The sequence below is a fragment of the Sipha flava genome, unplaced genomic scaffold, assembly GCF_003268045.1.
Source record: "Sipha flava isolate LNK unplaced genomic scaffold, YSA_version1 239_pilon_pilon, whole genome shotgun sequence".
NCBI lineage: Eukaryota > Metazoa > Arthropoda > Insecta > Hemiptera > Aphididae > Sipha > Sipha flava.
The window spans coordinates 127,621-148,763 of NW_020272883.1; the positions used below are offsets into that span (position 1 = coordinate 127,621).

A 21,143-nucleotide genomic window follows, 5' to 3' on the forward strand; every position below is an offset into this window, starting at 1 on the left:
TGTACTCAGCTCATTGAGTAGTATATTAAAATAATTTTTCTCGACATTTATTCCGATGTGCTTATCGTGATAAAATTCACTCCCATAAAAAATCGTCTTAATTTTAATCACAGTTCATTTTCAACGGGTGACCAGTAATTTTTTTTCAGATTATATTTTCTACAAAACTCGTTTAAAATTTTTAGTCACGCGACTTATGATTATATGATTTCAGTGTACAACATCAGATAATTGGTCACAAAATGAAGTATAATAACTGACTAGTATCATATAATTTTTTAATACCCTCCCGTATTCAAAGTATTCCTCGAAAAGAAAAAAAAAAAAGAAAAACAATTGTCGGTACATAGGGCAATTATTCCAAATTGGAATTAATTTTTTTTACATTCGAAATCTTTGCACATCGCAGTTGATGCGAATAAAATTCACACGATCCTCTGAACAACCTTAGCGATTAATTAAATCGACTGTCATTTTCATTCGAATCCACTGGGCTAATAAAAACATGGCATGCACATAAATTCTATCGTGCAGAACTTTCTCGGAAGTACAAAGCCAGCGAAGACTTGGGCGCGGCAAAAATGTTTCTACAGATTTAGACTAAAACGCTCCAGGTTTGTGTTTAACACCAAAAAAACGTTTACCTAATTTACAACACAGTCCACATTATACGGCGTCGCAATTACGGTTAAAAACGGCAATAGGTCGCTACGATTATGTTCGATCCAATTTCGTTTGCATAATATCGTTTCTGCCGTTGCGCCAAAACGTGCGGCGCAAGTCGAACACTATGCACAGGTCAGTGCATGGCACTAATCCAAATCCGGGTCTACGAACAATCAATCGTCTTGCCAAAATCTTTCCCTGTCCCGTAAGTTTTTACACACGAAAATAACATTAAGTCAATACGGACGAGTCTATTTTCGCATTAAAAGGCTGCTACTATAAGGCCTCCAAGTCTATCAACATTTCTTAAAGCGATTCGATCATTGATCCTTCGTAATCATTGAACTTACTAATAACAGCGTGTATATTTTTTTGATATGTTGAAATGTTTACGGAACTGCGCCGCGAGAACGTACCTGAAAAGAGCACACTGATGAATCATCACTCAAGATTTCTAGGAAAAATAATAATCTTAATCGGATTATTAACGGAATTTCAATTATCATGTTATTGTATCGGCCATGTTCTTACGAAATGTGGATCATCAATTTAAATCTGCTTTAAACTTATCGTTTTATTTGCCATCTAGTTACGAAACACAAATGTGTAGCTGCGGTTGTGGTTTGTCAATCAGAGTGTTAGAATTCAAAATATTCTAATAACGTTTCGATTTTTCTTATACGGTGTTCAGATTTTTCCGCTTGGGCAGAGAACATTTTCGAGCGCTATCATATTCGCATTACGTTCGATACCTGTTATATTATAAAACGGGCATACGATATTATGACAGTTATACCTAAAGTTCTACTGGACCGATTCACTTAGTTTTTTATATTCAAACGTGTGTACTTTGTACGGAGATCCGATGAAAAAAGGTAAAAAATGTACACAGTTAAATAGTTATTAGAAATATTAAACTTTCCGTGTACACCGTATGGATTCGGCATCAGAACTGAGGCGTGGCGCGGTGACACGAAACAACCGCATGGAGGGGGTGAACTTTTGGACGGTCATATATTACTGTAAGGCCGCCTTTGGCCGCTGTCGTACTCCGAACCGTTAGATAACCGAGACGAAGATAGAACGGTAGCACAGAATCATTCTCTATGATGATAATAATTTGTTTTTTTTTTTTTCAGTTAAATTTGTCACTTATATATATATATGCGTGTAAATAAGTACGTAGCGTACTTAACTATTATATAAATATTCTGCTCTATTAAAAGTTATTTGATAAATTTTTATTCTTTGATTTACCGAAGTCATGATTTCGGTCAACTATTGCTTTCATTTTATTCTAAATATATAATTGAATATCTCTTTGTGTTCTGAAAAAATGTTCGATCCTATCCAACAAATAATACGAAAACACGTGGTTAAAACAAGAATATTTACATCAAATTCAACATAATACATTTCTAAGTTCACATATATGTTATGTTTTCACATCTTTTGTCGGTCGTCTTTGACACTTTCCAACTTTTTTTTTTTTAACGAATATTAATTTTAAACTAATGTCATCAAGTTGAAAGAATTTGGTTCCCGATAAACGTGAATATTGACATATTTTAAAATAAACCGGTGTCATGATGCATGGCGATGCTGTATAAATACGTCATATATGGAACAATGTAACCAGTACTCTTTACATTTTATTATTGGTGTATTTTTTGTCTGCGCTGTTGCTGAAGAACACATATCGACAAAATCATCATTTATGTTTTTTATTGTTATTTTATGCTTTTTTCGCGTGGAATATTAAAAGAAATTTACGAAAGTATTCATAAAAATGTTGCTCATCATTTACGAATCAGTTATATAAACGTTATGAATACTTTCTTCTCGTCTTGGTTTTTTCTCCCTTAAACCATAAGGTCTGTTTTGTATTATTAATTACGAGTTTATTTACCTATGTTTTTGTCGATAATCAGCGTTACAATAATTGTGATTAGTTTGTCTTGTATGTGTGCAAATGTGTATCACGTGAACATACGTTTATTGGATATTAGCAGTTGAACTAAAGCTTATAACATGGTAATGAGAGTATTGCTGACGAGCCTCGGTCAAATTATACGTAGTTTTTTGAAATACAAATAGTCGATCGAATATTGGAGATGTACGCGAATATATTGTATTAACTCATTGCCCATTGTATTAAACAAACACACACACACACACACACACACACACACACACACAACATAGTTTCATTTGATAAGCATAACTGCGAACAACTATACCCTTCCTGTGTTTTTACGAATACATAGTTTTAATCGATTGTCATAGTTATAGCATATTATTTGAAAACAAATAAAACATGTTCGTAGCGTTTGCAGACATAATATAATATAATAACCCATTTCGTTAGTATTACCTATAAATATTTTGTTATTCGAATTGCGGATGGTTGTCCCGTAATTAATTATTATTATGCGTTAATAATAATAATAAAAGTAATAAAAAAAAGAAACAGATAAAAACGTATAAAAATAATTATAATGTCGGGAGAATTGTTTAATGTCCCGGACAATACTTGCTATGTTCCTGGTATTCTCTCTGCTATATATATAATTTAAATGTATCATCAGTTGCTGTGTGGTGTGTAGTTAATTGTTTAAAGCTTAAATTTAATCGTATCGATCATTTTAGGAACACGGTGGTAAGGGCCGCTAGCTAACGTTCGAGTATTTAAAATGATCAATACATTTCGACAAATGATATTGTTACAATTATGAAAAATTTATAAAAATTTACAATACTGTTACATATATTGTGCATGCAAATCCGGAAACAATATCATTGGCCTAAGCGCTTTAATAATGTTTTTTTCTATGGCTTTCGACCATACTAGAACTACGTATAATACGTGGAACATATTTTATACCAAAGAGAACATTAGTAGTGTTCTTTTATTTCCTAAACGATATTCATCTTCATATTCTATATAAATTCGAAGAAGAAAAAATTGAAAATTGAAATCTCGTGATTTTATAAGTAGGTCGTAAAAAATAAACATAAACGAAAAAATCCATCGAAAAAAAAAAAACGTAAGGATATTTGTCGATTTCTTTCATTCTTTCATATGTGCATTATATACAGTTATACAATTAATGATCCGTTACACGGACAAAAAATTATAGTCTATTATTTGTTTAGCAGTTAAAAGCATAACCGTGCCCCGTCGGTAGACCATATTAATACACTTCAATAATTTGTGATTTTATGGGAAACTAAAGACTGCACTTTTGTTAAAAGCCAAAGCTATAAATTATGGAACCATGTTAACCGTTAACCGAGATGTTAACCGTGTTTTATTTCTACATAATAGTGTAATAATTATATTAATAAAATAGTTTAATTATCAGTGCTATGTTATAATAGGTATCTGCCACTCGTCCGCGTGTACCATAAACACTACTCGTGTACAGGCGAACAATCGATATTAATTTATTACCATCAAATTTAACTCAAACCGTTTGAACAAAATAAAACGAAATAACGATACAGGGTTTTATTATTTCGTGTCGTACCTGAAGGTTAAAAAATATCTACGTAAAATAACCAAAATTATCGCATTCAATGATTAATATATGCGTGTTACGAATAGTAGGTACTTTGTTGTGAAAATAAAGGCTCAAATACATGTCGACAATCAGTTGAATAAAACGACAATTATGTACGTAAGATCACTTAAAATAATATTTAAGATTGTTAAACTTATTAAAATTATAATAAAGTTATTTAGTCTATTAACATTTAATTGATCAGTATAATCGCAAGTGTAAAAAAAGGCTAAAAGGTTAATTAAAAACTATAGAAATATATTTAATTTTTGTGTAGCCTTGAGCGTGGACAACTTCTGGAGTTATAAACTAGTATAATGATTTTACCACTACTTATGTTATATATTCATTCATATAGTAAAAAATATTTATTATAAAATGTCGTAAAAAAATCTATTACGGATTGAAAAAAGAAAATAATTTTTTGTTTTATTTATTATTTATTTTTATGATAAACAAATAAACAATAAAAATTACCACTAATGATATCAAAGTATCCAGGTTATATTAAAAAAAAAAAAAAAAAAAAAACGATGAAATCTATTTTTATAATTTTTTGAAATAGTAAAATGAACGAATCAAATATCACAACGCTTCGAGTGATAAATAGAAAGTTTATACGATTAATATAATGAATTAAATTAATGTATTATTATTAGTATGTATTACATCGGTTCGGTTTATTTTTCCTACACATTTTGTTTAATATTACGTTCAACTAGCAGTTGTATGTGTTACGTTTAATATTATTCTTAATGCAAGTGAATATAAAAATAGGAAGACCCAGTTTATCATTATTATGCACGTCTCGTATTTCTCTGTGCTCAAACCAAAATTCAAATAATTAAACCTTTGCTGCTGTGTAGAAAATCATAACAAAAATACGTAGAACTGCATACGTTATTTTTTCGCATTAAAAACTCCACAACAAGTTAGGTGTTTTACTCTTCTGTTAAAAATTCATCCGATTTATAAGTCACGTAAAAAAGTACACTATAAAATATGAACACGTCGTTGCCGTTGAAATTAAAAAAAAAAAAACAATTTATCCAATAACAATGTGTTATTATGTGCAAAAGCAATTGCTTAGTTTCAATCATTTATTCAACCTTATTCATTCAAATCGGCGGAAAAAAAAATCATATGAAATTGAATGACAATATTGCATATATTAAAGAGTTGAACATTGTTATTAGTGACGTTTAAATAATTTTTGTATAGAACTTCATAATCGCGCGCACTATTATTGTAATAAAACAAGCGCATCGGAAATACCCACCATCCTAAATTATTCATATTATTAAATATTAATTTACCCTAATTGATTTCGAGTATTTAATTTGTATAGTCGATCAACTATCAAATTAACAAGATGCCGTACTTGAGTATAGTTATAATCAGATTGCTTATATGATATACAAATATTATCGAATCAATCCCGAGTACTTTTGCAAAGATGCAATACGATTCCAAATAGTTTGAAACTCGAACTTAGGAACTTAATCGATTTTATAATAACTGGTTACAGTGTAACATTAACAGCTACAACGCACCTTTAAATATGATTCTATTAATATTGTAAAAACAAGAAAAATTGTTACACATGTTCAGAAAATGTAAGTGCGATTTACACACCCTATTTTACAATATGGAATAAGTGACACATTATGAGAGGAACAATATATAATTTAAAAAAATATATACAAACAAACATAACGAATAATATATATTCGTGTACTTATAATCATAAATTTATGATAAATCAATTGATGTACATATAGATTAAATGAATATTTCTAATAGTTATAATGGATTGAAAAAACTACCTAAATAAGAATTGATAAAGTTTATCACTACATAAATGCTTAACGTTTTGTTTTATATGTTCATCGAAACTAAAAGAAGAGATGATTTTAATGTTTTTTTGTAAATTATTTGAAATATAACAACCTTGATGATATTTCATACATTTCAAGCGGTTAACTTCCCCGCCCTTTTTTTACACTACTGCGAATTATTAACTAACTGTTAAATCTTAGTATCATACATCATAATTTAAAAATTTATAAATTCATAATATTTATTAGCTTTTAGAGAGTAGATAACCGTGTGATGATATAATAAATCAGTCCAAAACAATGACATAATTATAAAAAATAATCGAATAAATTTCTACATATTTTCGTAAGGAATAATTATCATTATTAATGTCAAATGTATGTGTTCTTCGGCATTTCGATAGATGTCAATGGTTTTGGGTGTACAAATTTAATTGCGATTATTAGATTCAAATTTGGATTATTGTGAATCCGTACAATAAGTAGTCAGTCAAAAAGTTAAAAAAAAAAAAAACCATAGGTTTACCTCGTTTTACCAATAATTTACTTTAGACAGAGATGTGCCACCGTTTCCGGTGAACAGTGATTGGCAAATAGTGACCAAAATGGTATTGACACAAATTCAACGGCTTAGTTAGTGTCACGCAGCATTTCAAAAGTGTTAATAGGTACTTTAATAAGTTTGTGAAAACCGTGACAGATGGGAATCTAATAAGCCATTTCAAAATTAAATCATGGAAATTATAATAAAGTAACGATGACTTATAAAATGCATTCCTCGTCTTACCTATTTAATACGTTAATACTCGTACATTGGTTCATTGATTATTTTTCTTAGTACAATATAGATTTTTGATTTTAAATTTACCTTATAGGTCTTCCAATTTTCAAATTGAACTCTACGTTCCAAGCTTGTGCATATAATTATGTGTTTTCCCTCTATTTTGAAAAGTTCGCACAATTATTCTATTATCACGAAAATCAACGAGAACGCGTGAAATCCTTCTGCTTGAGGTCTGTCATAAAATTGTTGAAAAAAAAAAAAAACAACCTTACCGTTTTGATGACGGATATAGTTGAATACGCACATTTGTCGGGTTATAGCGCGCGCGAATTCTCAGTGCAACGCAAACGTTCGGTGGAATTATTGAAAACGAAAAACTTTGCGCGTATTATTACGTTTGTCGAAAAGTCTTATGTTAAACAGTTATGTTGCGCTAGGATTTCGGCGTTTTCTCGGGTATGAACATAGTTGTTTGCATAGCATTGTTACGTGACGCGAGCTCGCGTTTCATTCGGCGCATACCGCAAGTTGTTCGACAGAGCCGCGCGGACGACGACCGCGTTCGAAAAGTCCCCGAGGAATTTCCGTGCGCGTTTTCTTTTATCCCGAACGTACGCGATACTTAAAACAAATACGTGGAGGGGACAAAAAAAAAAAAAAAAAATTAATAAAAATATTATAAAATATTTGCGTCGACTACTTTACGGGAATTCGTTTACCGCTCAATCCACGGCGACCGCGTTCGCGTGTAGGTAAAGGGTTAGCCGATGTTTCTATACCGATGACACACGTGCACCGCGTTCCGCACCGGAAGTTATGCGAGCAGAAGGGTTAACGATCGAGGGCCTACCCCGTTGTTCGGGTGCTCGACGGTCAGCGCGTGGTCGTCGGTCGTACGTCGTTCTGCGCACTCCGAACGTTCAGCGTATAAAGCAGCAAACGAAGTGACCGGAAAAGAGCCGGTAACGGCCGGGGGCGCGATAGGGCCGTTTAGCACCCCTGAGTTTAAATGTGTATAACACTCTTGTTTTCCGATCTATGTAATCCATAGTAATCGCAGTGGAATACCGTTCAACTTTATTTCCAGCGATTTCGAATATTTGAGCCCTAGCTGCGCCCACGGTGACGGTGCGACGACGGGACGAGAAACGGATTTTCGCGTTACTTTCAACCAGCTCGCGCGCACGGCCCTGCGGGTAGCCGGACAGCCGGTCGAGTCGGAGATTCCATTAATTTTGCGTTCTCCCCGTCTGCTCCCGCCGGGACGGATTTGTCCAGCGAACTCTTCGGCGTACGCCCACGTCACGGGGTATCATAGTGTATACGCCGCGTAACGATCGGCGCGCGCGATAATGTCCCGGGCCGAAAACGAATCGGTATCGGTCTTGTCGCGCGGACGTTTTTCCGCGAGCGCAGCGGTATTTTCGGCGACGACGCGCGGTCGGGTCGTTCCACCGCGGACAGCGGTCCTGTATTATTATATCGTAATAAATTGACCGGTTTACGACGTGCCCGTGCCCTCCGGACAATGCGTTTCGAACGGCGGCCACGGGGCGGTCGGATGGAAATGTACAGCCGTCGACGCGCGATAAATCTCGCTCGTAATGCCCGTTGCCCGGGCGAAAAGACTACGAAATCCACCGGGAAACCGTTGCGGAATTCCTATCGAAAACATATACTTTGTACTATAAAATATTTACTTTGGATACGTTTTGCCGTTTCGATAATAATGGCTTCCAGCGGTCGGACGCGTTTATCACGCGGACGGCTATTGCTTCGAGATTTTCCCGTGGATAAATATTACCTATGCATAGCCACCTATGTTTCCGGTCTTCGGAACACTCTTGGAAACGTCGATTTTTGTACTTCTAGCCATTTTCGCATGACGTTTTACTGTACGAAAATCTATACACGCCTGCTGTGAATACAATACCGTAAAATATTATCCGATCATCATCGTATTTATCACGTAAGTGTTTAACGTTTGTCTATGATTCCGCTGATCTAAACGTAATCGATTAATATCATCAAATCATTATGACGAAAGAAAAATTTCATTTTCTTAACACATCGTGACGAAAAAAATAGTTTTTTGACATAATGTTTAAAATTATTATGGACACATATTTGATAAATCTCTCGTCGATTTTTTTATTTCGTAAGCGTAGGTAACAAACGTCGAGTATTTATATTAATGTCGAAGGGTACATTTTCTAAACATTAACAATCGAGAAATTGTTTTCAGTAATTTTTTTTATAATCGTTAACGGTTTAATCAAAACTTGAGATACGCATAAGATGTTACGTTGAAAAAATTATTTTCCTAATTATGTTCTATGTATATGGTAAAAATTAATAAACATATTTTATTAAACACGTTTGCGTTACAAGAGTTAGATGGAAAATATAACGTGTATTTTTTATTATTTTTATATAAGCATACGCATGTTTAACACTCGTGTATACGATGAAACCGTATACTTAATATGTTTAAAAAATTACTAAGTCGGTCAGAACTTCAGTCATAAAAATAGCAAAAAAAGTTGTCGTTAACTAGAAAATATTTCGCAATAAAAAAAGATTTACTTTACCTAGTACAGACGCGCAGTTGTTCCATTAAAATGTAGAAAAAGTAGAAAAAAAAACTACCAATCATTAGGAATGATATTTTTACCTCTGATATGAAATTACGAGCGCGCTGGTTAGGGTTAACCCACTGTTTTTATTATTATTATTATTTTATTATTTTTTTTTTTTTTTTTTTTTTTATTCACAGCCGTGTGCGCACAATCATAGTAGTTATATTATTCGGTTTTGTTTTAAAATGAAAAATAAATTCACTAAATGGGATTCGTTGACCGCAAGATGAAGTGGTCTCCGACGATAATCTATATGTATACGCATAAAATGATAGGAAAACACGATGGTTATTTGCGAACAAAGTCCGTTTCCCGCGCATTACGTTGTGCGCGACCCAAATTGACGGTGAAAATAAATTGCCTTCCGAACACGGGTCGGCGGTACATTTTACATATGTCCGGACGAAATCGTGATGATCGCACAGCGAACGCGTTTAATATTTTAAAACATTAGATGTTTTTCATTTTATTTTTTCATGTCAATATTACAACTCGTACACAACAGAATATCGCGACGTTTGAAAACAGCAGACCTGCGCTGCGCTCTCTGACCGCGCGATGCTATCGCCACGTATTCGACGGTCGTAATGATGATGTTTGTCGGACTGTTTTCCGCGCGGTCTTGCACAAACGCCGCGGGCACGCGACTTTGGACACGAACGCGTACTGATGTATTTTTTAATAACAGTAACAATAGCAATAGAAATGATAACAATATCGGCGGCTCATTTGCCGTGTCGAATGCACCAGTGGTTCCAAATAGTTGGCTCGTGGACCCCCGGGGGTCGGACGTTAGGTGGACCGCGGCTGCGTTCGAAGAGAAAATATCGATTGAGCGTGCAACAATACTTGGACGGGATTACCGAACGAAAAGAAAAGTTTCACTCGTCTCTTAAAGTTCGAAAGTCAATGCAATTAGGCACTGATCCAAAAGTGACTTGTGATTGAATTGTGATAGATAGTCGTAACAGTATTATAGAAGTAAAAAAGAAAGAAGAAGATGTTTTAAGAGTTATATCAACTAAATCTCTTAATATCATTGTAATTATTGTTTTTTTTTTTTTTTTTTTTTTTAACGAACGAGTTTATATCGTCACAAAAAACTTTGGGTAAAATCAAACCTAAATCGTAAAAACAACTACGTATAAAAAAAGAGCTCCACGGTCCGATTCAATCTTTAAATACGGGTCCGCGACTTCATACTGATCGGGGAATCGCTGGTCGGAGTGCCATGGATATATTTCGGTATACGCGTGTATGTTGAACACATCAATAACTGCAGCGCATTAACCTTAACATAATGTTTTAATGAAATGCGCTAGAGGTGATTTTTTAAATGATAACGTGAGAGGTGTAAATAGAAAGACAGAGGACAATATATTAAAACGCACTTACGTCGTTCCGTTGAAAAAATTATTAAAAAAAAAAAAAAAAAAAAAACATTCAATCCGTTTAATTGTAATAGCCGCAGGATCGATAATTATAATAGAGAGAAAAACCTATGTTTTGAAATTTCACTCGTCGCTTGTTTTATAATTGAATGCTATCGGCCGTGTGCGGTGATATAATGTTTGCGATCGCGATCAAACACAAGCGCGTGTTGTGACATTAATCTGAAGTATAATTCGAACCGTTCGCCGAAAAGTGACGCGCGCGTTTTCATTCTTCTGATGTTTGTCAATAGCGACGAAAAAAATAAATGGCTTAACTCCTATAGTTTGATCGGCAAAAACAATATACGCGTGCAAACGGACTCGAGGCTGCGGTGCATTGTATGACCGGCAACACAGCCGTATATTTAAATATAATTGTACGCAACTAAGAAGAAAGTGTGCAGTTGCAGAAACGCACCGAATTTCGCCATCAGAACAATATAATGATATTGGTTTATTATAACCGTTCGATTTGGACGACGTCCGCAGGGCTCTTCTTAACATTTGAAATTTCGGTTTGCCTCTCGGCTCGCATGCACAAACTCGCACATACGCACACTTACACACACTCGTACACGAGTAGTTCGTGTACCACAATGAGATATCAAAAGTTAACACATTTTGTACAAGTTGTAACGCGCCATTGTCTCGGCGTTGGCATACATACAACAATAATAATAGTAACAATAATTATTATGGTCGATCTCCGTTTGGCCATGTTACGCGACCGCAGAATAATGTTATTACTATTATTATTATACGGGTGGTAGGTACCCGCAAAAGTGCAAGTCTCTCATTGATAATTCCGTTAACTATACCGTCCGACTAATACACTACTAATATACTCTTGTTGGAAGTCGCTTTGCAGCGTTACCGAATGCATTGTTCTCCATCTCCTGGTCCACGAGAAAAACGTATAAAATGTTGCGCCGTAACAGAAATACTGTTATTTCCGTCCGAACCGACGGATTACCCACAAACACACATAACACTTGTGTCCGAGTCTGCTTGTCCAACGCGAGAATACCACGATAAATAAAAAAAAAAAAAAATCGAGCGGGCAATTTTCAAGTTTATTATTGCATTTCTGAGCAAAATATGATTTAATAAATTACAATTTGGTATTCAAGTTAATTTTTGAACGTATTTAGTGATTAAGTGTGAACCCTATAACGTTTAAACAGAGTTCTGAAGCGAACCGAACGAAGCGATCAACATTGTTTTTTTTTAGGTGATCGGTTTATCTATCATTTACTCCGGTAAGATGTAAACATTCATTATAAATGGAAAAAATATGTATGTATGAGCATCAGCTCTTTGAACGAAAACTTTATAGGTACGAACAGGAATAATAGGAAAGAAAAAAGATGTTAAAAACTTATTATCATCCAATATCAGTTCACGCGATCATTGTTGACGTATGTAGAACAGTAACAGTCAAGTTTTTCGCTGCACGAACAATTTGTGATGAAAATATATATTATATAAATATATAATAATATAATTATATAAATATATATATTGTACATTCATGTCGTCGATACGACGCGTACATGTGTAGTTTTAGGTTTAAAGCGAGCGCGAACGTCTAACGGGCCCAAAGTACGGTACACATGCTGCACAACGGCGGACGACGGGTTTGATGGACGACCAAAAGGGACGGTCATTGTTTGTACGTGATTAACGTGATTAACATCGTTTCAATTTTCCCGTGTACGATTTCGGTGCGTGCGTATGCCCACCCGAATACGTACCATAATATTATTAGTTATTATGGCCCTTTAGACCGCACGTCGGTGGGATTCGCGCGAAGTTACTGGTTTTTGAATACGTGCCGGAATAAGTAGCAGCCAAACATTGACGGGTTCGGGTCGGCGACGGAATGTTACATCAAAGGAGGTAATTCATCTCCGTCGCATCCTATTCGTCAGCTACGTCTACGTATGCGAAAATTAAATCTGTTGCCCGATTCGCGTCATTGGATTTCGGACGGCGTATATAAGACATTATTATGCAGGATCATCCGAAAAAATTTGAAGTAACTGTCCCTGAAGTAAAAAAATAATAATAATCATATATTTCTCGTTTTACTTAGAATCGATATTATATTATACGATGAAAAAGTCAATTAATTTATTCAAAAGTCCAAAAGTGGAATATATCATGTCTTCAAATATATCTTCTTTTCATTTGATGAAGATAGTGTCCATTTGTACGTGTATTTTACAGTAATCCCTTGTTATCCGTGGTTTCGATTATCCACGGTTGGATCCGTAATTACATGTTATTAATGTCATGACGTTTTATCGTTTTTTACACGATCTCTGTAGATAATTTATTTTTGACAATAATTGTCAATTCTACAACTGTTATATCGCTTGGTATAACAAAAATTATGTATGTACAACAATGTACATACGTATATACTTATTGAAGACAAGCTAAATAAGGTACCTACATACACGTGTACGGTTAATAACCGTCAACTGCTCAGTTGTCAGTTGATATTTGTGCGTGACAATAGTGCAGTACATATTTCGTAATTAATGCATTTAGCAGAAAAAATATTTTAAAATGGCATCTCCAAATCTTTAACTTAAGTGAAAAGGAGAATTGATTATTGTGATTTTTAAAATTAAACCTAACCTCCTTTTTTTTTTTTTTGAGAAGTTTACTGAGACGTAACCTCCGCGGATAACGGGAGATCACTGTACGTTTCTGAAATAGTTCTCTGACATCGTGCGAGATTTTTTTCAACACTTCCAAATTGTGCAGGAGCTGAAACCATCAGGTCGCCGATTGCAGTCGCATTTTACGAGTAGTGAACAAATGATGGAAGAGATAACTGACGCGTTTCCATTTCTGAAATTTATGCGTATTGCACCGTCTAACGGACATTAATATATCCAGCTAATTTCAATAAAAATATTATTACTTGAACTCGTTTTCTCACTTCCGTGCATACAAGTACTCGGCCTATTTAAAATGTTTCCATACAAAAGGAAGATAAATAAGAAAGACCTCGCAAAAGCGCAACAAAATGAATATAATCGTTTTTTCTGTACACAATAAAAACGAATAAATACTTCTTCGTTTTGCGTTTATCATATTTTACACCGTACCGTATAGATTCGCTTTTATTTCCGCCGACGTAACAGGTATAGAAGTAACATGTAAGTCGTGAGATTTCCGAGCGCGCGGATTTTTTATTTCAAACCGTGTGCGTGCATATGTGTAGAGCGATTCGCCCGAACGTTGTATCCACGTGATCGTGTTCAATAATTTGGAAAAATGTTCGGACGAAATCGATAATGCACGATCGATCGGTCCGATATCACTGGTAGCCTACGACCGTGGGAATGTACCGGGATATGTTATAGCGCGCGATAGTCCTACGCGCGATTATTTTAAAACACCCGAACGTTATTATTATTATTACTTTTTTTGCTGTTACGACCGAACTTATCATATACCGCATATGCATGTACTGTGTTAATTAACATATTACCACTGCGCGATAATTTCCGTGTCCGTTTTAGAAATTAAGGAAAGTTAAACGTAATTGACGTGCCCGAAAAGCTCGCTCCTGTATATGAAATAAATGTCAATTGAATACGATAACACTTTGGACGCTCGTCTCTCTGCAATCGTATATTCCTCATGAAGCCATACAACACGTACCACGTTACGCGTGTAAAATACCATCCCGGTGAACGCGGAACAACGCACCAATAGGACATTTAATTAAGGTTTCCGCCCCGGCGACGCGTCGAACCGTGCGCATAATTTTATGTACATGCATTGACGTGTCTACCGGGGGGTGGTTTTATTTTCTTTTCGTCCGAATTCGTTACGCGAAATCATATGCGATTTCTCGACCCACCCGGCAGCCACCGAGGTACTCGGAATATCACGATTTAAATTCACAACACGCAATGCATCACCGTACGGGTTTCAACGTCAAAGAACCAGGAAAAATCTTTTGAATCCCATTAAACCGTCGCCCGGAAACCCAAAACCTTTAATTTATCTATCTACTGCTCTGGAATACCTAGTACGCGTGTTTTTGTACGTCGCCCGTATAACACGTGCACTGGCTGTACCGACTATTATTTTTATTATTATTATTGTTATTATTACATGGCACGGTGTAAAAAAGCCGAGTGGGTTTATTCGACATAGTTTTTTATGGTGTTAAAAAAAAAAAAAACAAATAAATAAATAAAAACAAAACAAAGACAGCATCGAGATTATTGTTGTACGCCGTGAACCCGCGATTCATTGGTGTCGACTGGAGCGGTCATCTGCTTCCCCGTGTTTGATTTATGGCCATTCCGTTCGAACATTCTCTAAAGTAGAACGTATCAAGACCCTAACGAAACGTTGTAAGACTTCAATCTTAGTCGCAAGAATAAAGTACTAAGTTCGTGTCGACGCGGTTCATATTTAGTTCTTTCAAAATCTCTTCCGTAGCACTGCGAATTACAGTGTCTGTATAATCGACGACGAAATGTTATCGTCGGCCGTGAGCAAACGTAAAAAAGGAAATTAAATACCTATCAGCGAATTCTATTTTTCTTTAACATCGTTTTATTAAACACATATATTACCAAATAAAATAAAATAAAAAATGAATGGTTTGAAATAACCACTTCCCACAATCTGTTTCGTTACACGAAACGTTTTATTACATTTTACGGGAGGGAAGCATGATAATAAACATATAACTGTTTCACTGATCGCGGTTCAAATTCACTGATGATGGATTGAATTGAAAACAAACTTTACGATTTGATTTTAATTGATGGTCTAAGAACGAAAACGCTTCAAAAATGTAATTAGAGTATGAAATATTTTATATATAATTAAACATTAACAAGCAATGATTGATAAAGGGTAGTTTCACGGGCTGTAACGATACCACAGCGTTATCCTGGTCCACCACTAATGAACATTGAATCGGACGTGTTGTCACCAAAAAAGAGGATCGATTGTTACATCAAAGAACAACGGACAGACGAGTTCTCCAAAAATCTTCCGAATATGTAATCTAAATGGACGGATGATGGAAGAATCAACACCATTGCTGCGTTTATCGTGCTTTTTGCAGTTTTTCTTAGATTCTTTCGACCGGCCGTTGGCAGCTACTGTTTGTGTACCACCAGGAGTCTAAGTTTTTGAGATCACCTGCAGTACTAGTACGCTGATCATTTTTGCACTCGACCCTTCAAAACTCTCGTCGCGGTTTCGAACACTCCGGCTTTTTGCTCGGTCGATTCGTCGCGATTTGTGAATGAATCGGTTCGAACGGACGAGTGGATGGGCCTAGTGCTTCTATCGCACTTATCCTATTCCCCGGTGGAATCCTCAATTGTTGAATCGGTTAAGGTTATTGACACATTGCTCTTCGGCAGCAATTTCGGGGCGATACGAAGTTCATTTGGACCTAGAATAACAGCCGGTCTTTTTCGTGATTTCTTCATCTCGGCAGTGCACTTTGATATTTTCGATCGGCCGTTGATCTCTTCTGGCACGTTCTGGGAAACTAAAAAGAAATATTGATACGACGATTAAATTTTATCTTGAATTGAAACTGATTAAGGATATAGTTTTCATGTGTTGAGTTATTTATCATTTATTTAAATTGAATATAGTTAAAATCGGGAGGTAGATATTTGCTCCACCAATAGCACTTTCGCCATCTAAGGATAGTAAATTTTTCACATGTATTTTGCGCCACATGCCGACAATTCTAATCACGCCTATTCCACCAAATTATATTATAAGGAATTTATTTAAATATTAATACATATTTTATAATATAGATATATTTATTTGTATAGATAAAAAAATTATTTTGTTTCAGTTTATACTTGCAATATTATTTTATCTCGAATTTACAAATTTTAACTTTAATTATGTTATAAATTATAATACAGTTCTCTGAATATAAAATTAAATGAACACATTATAATGACTAAAGTGATATAAAATAGCGTTTATAAATAATAATATATTATTCTGTAAGTAAAATATATTATTTTTATTACATTAAAATTTATATCTGTAACTTAATGATGATATTAGTGTTTACCTATCAGTTTTATTTTTTCTATAGTCTTCTTGTAGTTTTTAAAAGTTTTTCGCGTTTCGCAGGGAATACTTATTATTTTTACTACCTATGGTTTCAGTTTGGAATTCTTTTAGTACACTAATATATTAAAAATAGAAGGGCGCGAATGATAAAATTCTTAATTAAATCGTAAGTGACATGGCTTACATGTATTTGTGGTTAGGGTTAATGATGCAGTATTGGTAGCCCATATTATCGGTGGAAATTTAGATTCTTCGCTAATACTATCAACTATTAACTAAATAATCAGCGTATGCATGCCGCTTTAAGTCATTAAGGAATATATGTCATATAATCTTCTACGGAACAATCGCTAACCTCATTTGGCGGTAAAAATGGTAAACCATAAAGATGATTTAGCCACTTATTTTCTTCTGTTTTAGTGTCTTGATAAATATTGGATAATCCGAGTTATGTATTTTTCTATACTAAGATTGCGTTAAATGAAACTTACAACCAAATACCTTTACATTGTCCCATACTTGTCTCAATGCAATATGAATTGCTTCTTCATAATCCTAATAATAGATTTGGTCTGAAATTTAAGTATATTACACTTATTAACGATCTGTTTAAATAAATGAATGTTGATGTTTTTTTGTCCGGAAGTAGTTCAAATAAAAGTGGTATGTAATGATTATTACACAGGCCATTTAAAGAAAATAATTTAGTAAAGAACTTGAACAGTATTCGAAAAATCTATCCATATAAACAATATCAGCTTGACGTAGCGTTTTTAAATTTGTATCACATAAAAATATCAATAAATTAAAATCCACATCGTTGATCAATAAAAATTGCTGATTGTTGTCAGTTTTTAAGTTTTAAAGAATTGACTGTTATACAATTAGGTTGGCCGTGTCCACTATTTTCAAGTATCTTCTCGTTTACCACGGCAATATTTTTTTAAAGAAGTAAACACTTATGTAGGAAAAGTTTTATTATTATAGCGCCATTGAATTGTACCATTATTTGTCTGGCGAACTTTATTGTAGGTACTACCTTTAACAAACTATACATTTTTTTTCTCGTGTAGTTAAATAATCTTCCAACACCCAGTGCAGTTTTAATATACCAAAACAAATGTATACGTGTGAACACTTAACTCGTGGTAAATTTCGGACTGACGCGACTTTTACACATCTACTGCGATGTCATTTTTAATTATTAATCGGAACACCCGATTGATATTAGATCAACCAGTTTTGACAAATATGTGAGGCAAATTACATGGTACTAATTTTTATTGGTCATGATTACATATTTTTTTTCAATTTTAATTTTTTTTTTTTTTTATCACTTTTGGCGCGAATTACATATGCCCTTAAAATCGCATATTACACATAATGATAACAATGAACATTTTCAATTTAATACTATCGTGGGAAAAACACTTCAAAATTCTCAAAAATAAGAACAATAAATATTTTTGGATACCATAAGTAATCAATGATAACTTATCGTCATATTGTTTTCGTTCATGTGAAATAATTATGAATAAAAAAAATACTAAAACAATTATTTTCTTTTACCGTTATAAATATCAATAATAATTGAAATGCAAATAGAAATGAAATTGGTTTTTTTTCCCCGTCAATAATTTTATAACAAACTTGCAACTCAGGACCCATGAAAAATGTCGATATATTCCTGTTCGTCGGTGAAATTCCAAACACGCCTATGCTTATACACCTACACATTTTGATAGTTTTTCTTCTCACGAAAAAAATAAAAACGTATAAAAAAAAAACTCTTACAACAGTGCAACACCGTTATTGGACAGAAAGTTACTTTGAATGTTATATATGTGGATGTATCTTGTGAAAATACAACGGCATAATATATAGAATTTATAAAATGACGATTTATTTATTTATTTATTTTTTTTTTTAATAACATTTTTTTTTAATCTAAAGGAATAAGTGGGGTTTTGTTTACTTCAAATAAATGTGTACACTTCGATTTTGATCGAAATACGAGTACACTATATACATGTCTACATATTAATATTATTCCGATGAATTACAATGGTAAATACGTACCGTAAGTGATATTTGTTATATTCACTATATTCACTAACGACGTGTGTACTGCGAGTTGTATTATATTTTGAAAAATATAATCTCACAAGATTGAATTTAGCCTGTAGTATTTCGTATGTATTTACAGCGTCGAATACGCTTCGAAATCAAATAATTGTAGTTGTTTACTAGTTAATGTGGTATAAAAATCTTCACTCGGAACTGCTCGTGCAAGGGTTGTAGATGATTCGTAGAAATAAAATCGGCAAAAAATACGTGGTATGGTTTATGTGCACTTCGAATCATACAAGTTGTGGGGCTTTCTCAGTTCGTTTTCCGTATTTCCCATTCAACAAATACACCGAGTACGCAAAGTTTTCGATGCCATTACTTATTCGAAATATTTTACTGCACCCATCCGTTCCTGAATAGTTCGCAGGCGTTTGAATGATGGGCTCTCGTGTAAATTAGAAAAATATTTCTTCCTCTAAGTGTAATTCCTGAACATTGAATCATCTGATCGACGATCAAGCATTCGCTTCGGCGAAGAACTTTCTGGTGCAACTAAACTTTCTACTCCAATCGTTCCTCGAGGCGGAATGCTATCCCTTCTACTGTGCAACATAAATATGACACCGATCAATTTACCGTGCAATTCACACTGGTCGCTCACTATAAACCGATAGAAAAACTATAATATCCGTAAATTCCGGCGCCATTGGTTATCTAGATAGATTCCAGTCGTTCATCACGTTGTTCCGAAAACAATAATTGATATTTTTGAGAACGAAGCTCTTGCCCCAGGCCAATCGAAATGTCTCGAATTGCTTATGCTAGTACAAATGTGTCAAACAATGAATTGCAGTATAATTTATTTTATACTTTGAACAATTATAAGTTAAGTTGTGTTCATTGTCAAATGAAAGAAAAATAAATGTATAATTTAAAGACTACCTGATGACTAATAGTGACTATTTATTATCTTTTCAAAAACAATCATAGACAAACGAGACAAAGTGGTAAAAATTGTAAATCGTCTCGTGAAGTCTCATCGGTTAAGTTATTTTAAAGGCAAATATTTTACCTTTAATACAACGTAGTGAAAACATCAGTAGATCTTCTGCATCTGAACTGAAGTTCAACAGGTACATAATTAACTGAAAAAAAAAAGGCTCAATCAATTAATCAGTAAAGAAAAAACATCGAAAGAGGTGCATTTGTAATTAGTCTACGTTGTGAAGTAATTTTTCAAAATGCCAGTAATTATAAGCATTGTTTTTTGCAAAAAAAAAAAAAAACAAATAGACTGATTGCTCGCAGAGAAATAAATGACGGAACATGAGATACTTAAAAAAAAATATTTTTCTAAGAACATCAAACATTGGTCTGGAATTAAATTAAACTAAAATATATCTATTTATACCTAAATATAAGATGAGCTAAATGTTTAGTCTTAATTAATTTGTACAGTAAATTAATTTTAAGAAACCCTACTGAGTCGGTAAATTTCAATATAAAATAAAAGGCGTACTTGATTTTGCATATAATGTAATGCATTAAAGATAAAGAAAAGAAACTCGAAATAAAATATTTTCATTTTTAATTAAAAAAAAATAACAAATCGAATTTTCAAAATATAGACTATTTTTTTTTTTTTTAGATATAGAATGAAGTTTAACTGCAGAAATCGTAAAATTAAAAATAAATAATTCAAAAAATATGAATTTTTAATCACTCGTGGCAAATCTTGCTAAAAAGTAAATTTGCTTTTGCAATTGTTTAATCACTGGAATACAAAATAAATAAATAGTATTAGATAATAATAATAATAATAAATAGATAATAAATAGTATATAATAGTATTCACAGTAGAAAACATACACATAGTTAACAATAAAAATCAGAGCCATATAGGTGGCTATATTTAAACGAATCAAGAACGAGATAACAAATTATAACAATTCCGAGTTTACTATAAACTATAGCCGGTCGGCAACCCACGGTCCGCGGGCCGCATGTGGCCCGAGAAGCAATTTTTTATGGCCTGCACAAAGGTGGTTAATTTT

The 21,143-nt window shown here is 33.8% G+C and overlaps 1 protein-coding gene across 2 annotated transcripts in view; it reads left to right on the plus strand.

Moving 5' to 3' along the window:
* Positions 1–21,143, plus strand: part of LOC112684008 (short neuropeptide F) — an 84,552-nt gene that overhangs the window by 27,970 nt on the left and 35,439 nt on the right. The gene's annotated exons all lie outside the window — the stretch shown is intronic.